The sequence below is a fragment of the Acyrthosiphon pisum genome, chromosome X (genome assembly GCF_005508785.2).
Source record: "Acyrthosiphon pisum isolate AL4f chromosome X, pea_aphid_22Mar2018_4r6ur, whole genome shotgun sequence".
In the NCBI taxonomy this organism is placed as follows: domain Eukaryota; kingdom Metazoa; phylum Arthropoda; class Insecta; order Hemiptera; family Aphididae; genus Acyrthosiphon; species Acyrthosiphon pisum.
The window spans coordinates 4,002,828-4,008,230 of NC_042493.1; the positions used below are offsets into that span (position 1 = coordinate 4,002,828).

The 5,403-nt window shown below is 35.2% G+C and overlaps 1 protein-coding gene across 2 annotated transcripts in view; it reads right to left on the reverse strand.

Moving 5' to 3' along the window:
- Positions 1 to 5,403, reverse strand: part of LOC100159991 (legumain) — a 521,349-nt gene that overhangs the window by 119,780 nt on the left and 396,166 nt on the right. The gene's annotated exons all lie outside the window — the stretch shown is intronic.

A 5,403-nucleotide genomic window follows, 5' to 3' on the forward strand; every position in this document is an offset into this window, starting at 1 on the left:
TCCCCGCTTTCGCCCGCAATGTTGCCCTGGTGCATAGTGTCCCACCAGCAGGGACTCTGCGTCTCAGCGTCGCAAGTTTGGATGTGCGTTGAATCCGGGACTGAGTTCTGGGAGGCTTGCTTGGCGCTAACGTATGCAGCGTTGTACGCCTTCGTTATTTCCTCTTTGCTGTCTTAGACCTTAGACCTCTAACCACCGTGAGCACTTCCTGTATCGCCAACTTTGCCGGATCGCTCCTAATCCGTTCAAGTGCAGACTCCATTGCAATTACCTTCGTGAACAGTAGGGACAATCCGCCATTATGGGTTTGAATCTGCCCACCCAATGCCTTTAGCAAGGAACACGGTGACTCCACTGATTCAGGTTGCTGTACGCCATGATCACCCGAGGTGTCCATGGCAAGGGGGAGGTCAGATGACAAATCTGCCCCCCCCCCCCCTACAGGCCCGTAATAAGCGTCACAAGACGCGTGCCCTTTATTTTTTTTCTTATATTGTTTTCTTATAATAAATTATCATGTATATTATGTATATTAATAACTAACCTGATCAGGCACGATAATTGAGGCGTTGCAAGACGCGGGTCCCTCGTCATTTTAATTTCCCCATTTCCTTTTGTAAATTTTCCAAATAATATATACATATATAAATAACAATAAATATAATAATCCATTGTATACATTTAAATAAACATTTTGTCATGTTATTTAATTGGTTTTTATTGTACAGCTTATAATATAGTAAAATTAATTTATAAGGCCCGTGGAAATATATAAATATATAAAATTAGATAATTATAGTCATCAGTCAGACAGTCACTGATCTGTTATCTATATAATATTAAATAAAATACATACCATGTTTGCTCTTTATGTGGTCGAACAGATTACTTCGACGGGTGAAATCTTGTTTGCAATCGCCAGATGTAAATTTAATTTGTTTATGAGATTTTACATGCCTCAACATATTACACTTCACAGTGAAAACGTTGTCACAAACACTGCAATTAAACATTTTTACTGATAGGTAATAAACACTGGATTAAGAACAATAGTAGTACGTAGACTGCTTGTAAGAGCTTGAAGAACAGTACTCCTTTTGAGTGAAATCGGCTCTCTTATATACAATATATCTACCCACTACATACAGGTATAGGACGTGTGATATATATATAATACTTAATACTTATAATTAAGAACTGGAAAAGTCGTGTCACACTAAACATCGTATATAAATCTCTAAATTTTCTTTTCCTATATGTAAAAAGTGTAAAGTCAAAAACCGTGTTGGAGTGTCTAGCAAGTCAAAATCGATTACCTAACTTTCAAGTTAGCCACCTAGGTAGGCAATCCGACTTCGCCGGTTCGCAGACAATATGCTACAGCAAATCAGGTAGGCAATCCATGGATTGCAGACCCGACGGCGAACGGCTATAAGTGAAAACAATATCAAACAACGGCTGAGACACTATTGAGCATAAATCACCTTTTTAGCGATACGATTGAGCCAAATTGTCGGTGTATCAAAGGAAATCGGAATACAAAAGAAAACCTACACGATTGAGCATAAAAAATTCTGCAACGTTGCCCTTTATTCCATTTTAAGCTATATTATAATATTATACAAAAATATTTATTTAAATAATCATAATGATTCAAAATATAACATATCAAATATTCTTTCATAGTCTATGAAATAGTCACATTTCATAAATCTGTTTAATAATAATAATAATAATAATAGTTATGAAAATAATAAAATCAAAACATGGTATAAATTAAAAACTACATGGTTTTTAAGTCAAGAATACTACAGAGTATGGGTGATCGAACACTGATATTATTTTTGTAATAATTTTGGAATTGTATCTTAATTTATTGAAGTGAAACTTCTTTACAGAGGGTACAAAAAAAATAAACAACGGTCGGGCACGGTCGGCATAACGGTCGGCCGTCACGAGCCGCCGTCACGGACCAGCTGTGCATCGGTTAACCGGTACCATAGAAACGTAGTTTATTATTTTTGTAGTACCTATTTATTTTATTCCAATACCTCATATCAGTTGCATGACTGAAAGAAGTTTCAAAACATTTTAAAACTGACCGTCGCGGTCACCGCGAAGGTACGCGATTGGACGCGCCAAGGAATGGACGGGAATGGACTGTAGAAACTGAGCGTTGCTTCTTTTTTTACGTCACTTTTTCACCATAGCAAGCGTTTTCCGTTCCAAGGGTACATATAATATTTGTTTAAAAGTTTTAGAAAATGCGCTGGTTTGATAATCAAAGAAATGGCCGCACATTTCTCTGAACAGACCTTCGACGAAGTATCCCAAGAGGATTTCGGAAGATTTTTAGACAATCGTCATCGACAAACACTGAGTTTTAATATTTTTCGGATTTTGTCTCAGGTTGACACTGTGGATGTTAAACGGTTAGAGACCGTCAACACTTGGATAAAAAAGAAGACACCACTGTTTGCTGTTATTTTTCCAGGAGATTTTGGAAACACCAGATGAAAGAATAGTCGGCTTAAATCACAAAATAAAAAACTGCATCATAAATATGGAACAATTTAACACGCATTTAACTATTTAAGTTCTATTAAGCGTAATAATTAAATTAAATAATCAAGCACTAACGTCTAATATTATTAATTTCAATGATGTAAATATGTGGTTTGACTGCAGGGAAAATGATCCAAAGAACTCGGCAGGTAAGGAAAATGTTCGAAATGTATAATGATTATAATAATTTAAATGTTTTTTTAAAGGAACAGAAAAACCCGAATTGGGAAATAATAAAGGAGATATTTAGCAACATAAAACGAAATTCCAAGCAAATTCAAGACCAAGAACAACGTTTACTGGAGTCCTGCAACCTCACAGTTGTACATGACGTCAACACAATGTTGGCAATTCAGCAAGGCTACGAGTCAACGCTGCACAGAAGCTATTCGAGAAAGGGCCCATTCCCCCGAACACGATAAACGGAAGTGATAACGCTTCAAGAATAAATATTTACCAGGACTACAATAAATACAATGTGACTATAATTAACCAAAATAATTATAACATGTCAGAGCCCAGGCACCAAAGACGTGGAGCAGCCAGGAGGCGTACACCTCGGTGAGAGCGATTCACTTGGCGTATTTTCTCTCTGTTGCTCCTGGTATGTAAACAATGTAAAAATGTATCACTACTTGAAACTAAGAAAATTATGAAAAATGCGTCACTACTATTGAAACTATGTTTATTATGAAAAAATGTATAACTTCTTGAAACTGTGCAATCTATGAAGAAAAGTATAATAAGATTTAAATGTACGTGTATAAAATGTAATTTATTGTAATAAATGTAATAAATTATATGTTTGTAAATAAATGTTGTATGTTGTAATTTTGTAATATGTTTGTAATAAATTATAAAGTATATTGTTTTGGTCAGTGGCGTAGCCAGAATTATGAAATGAGAGCCCCCCCCCTCAGGGTGTTTAAGTATAGATTAAAACCAGGTTTTTAGAGTTTTCGTATACAAATAAATTTAGGGTTCGGGACTTGACTTTTATATTCTATTTGGTTAGTTTTTTGACTATAAACTGTTTTTTTCATCTAATTTATTTTTATAGTTCATTATGTTAAATAGACAACCGATTTATTATATTATAATGGATACTGTCTGTAAATAGTAATATAATTGAAATCGGGCATCACGCGAACACTGCAGCTGCTAGTAGGGATGTCAACCGACAACCCACCACCAATTTAAATCATCTTACAATTAATTACAACAAATCCATTTCATCACGATTCAAACCAGGTAGACGATTATTTTTTTAATCATTTAACTGTGTTCATTGCTATTGTCAATTTAGATTTAATTTGAGAAAACATCAATTAAACTCAAATTACTATACTATTATACATTTTACTACATTTATAACGGATACTATTAATTGAAAGAAACATAATATTATTGTGTTTTATTTTTTTTACATTGATGACTAGCAGATAAAAAGGTGCAAACACAATTTTCGTCGCACCCAATTTAAGACCTTGGGTAAATATAACTAGGAGGTTATGGTATTATTTTTTTTTAAAACTTCAAACTGCATAGTTATTAGCTGGTCTTTACTGTGGACAACATTCCACACCATTATTTTTAACTTCCAATTCACTATGTCACGTGTAAGAGGTTAAAAAATAAATCAAAATTTAACTTCGTTTTTTTGACACTAAGCAACCCAATTCGGTTTGTGTGGGGGCTACGGTTGGTACGCGTTTTTTTATATGTGGCAGATGGATCGTCGCAAAGAACTCGGGTGGTCACCCATCCGGTAGCCTGCTCGACCGCTGAAGCACACATTACTATATTAGTGACTGCGTCCAATCACCGCGGCTTAACCAGGTCACCAAACAATGAACTCTAATACCAACCACGTTAAATTTTATATTATATGTTTGTATATTTACCAGTTTAAATTCTTGGCAAATGTATTATAATAAATGTAGCATTTGACATAATATTTAAAAATTGTATACAATATTACAGTCCTTAATATAGCAATAGTAGTGAGTAGTAAAATATATAATGGGTACATACAGATTAGTGTAAATTGAATCATTTGTTGGTCGTGGCCACATCGATAAAATCAAATGTTTAGGTAACTTGATCGTCATATTTAAAAGGTGATTTTGAAAGGATTTGATATACTAGATACTTGTATGTTTCAGACAGTTAAGGTTTCATAAATATAGTAAAAATATAATTAATGGACCAGGTTGGTACCTTATGTTATTTGATATTAGCAAGACTTAAATGGTTAACCTAACTATTAATTAACCATAAAAATAATAAACTAGGTATAGGATCATAGTCAAATACAATTTTAATGTCTAGAAAACTATATAAACATTTTAATTAATAATTATGTATATTCTTATAACGTATCTACTATACAAAGTGTGGAAAAAAAAGAAAATTTAATATATCCATATTGATGCGGAGCGTCTTTCCGGGACGTCCGTGATCGTGTATAACAATGCGTTGTGTATCGTTATGATTCGTTTATTATATAACCAATAAATAATGTTTATAATGATCGGGGCAAGTTATCCCGGGCCGCGCGGCAGGCTTGAAGAAGCGGCCGCGGTGGGCGGGTTCGGGCCTGAAGAGGCGCGAGCAAAACAATAGTCGGGACTTGTCTATACGTTTCGTAGAAATAATACAATAATAGGGGAGAGTAGGAACCGTCCGTGCACGGACTTGAGCAAGTCGTGTGGGTTCGGTTCTTCCTCGCGGTGAAACTCGAATAAGCTCGCCGGTGGGGGGAACGTGGTATTACTTGTCGGCTTGCTGATAGTCGATTGGCCAAGTTACGTCGCGAAGTCGTTCCCGGCGTGTCTG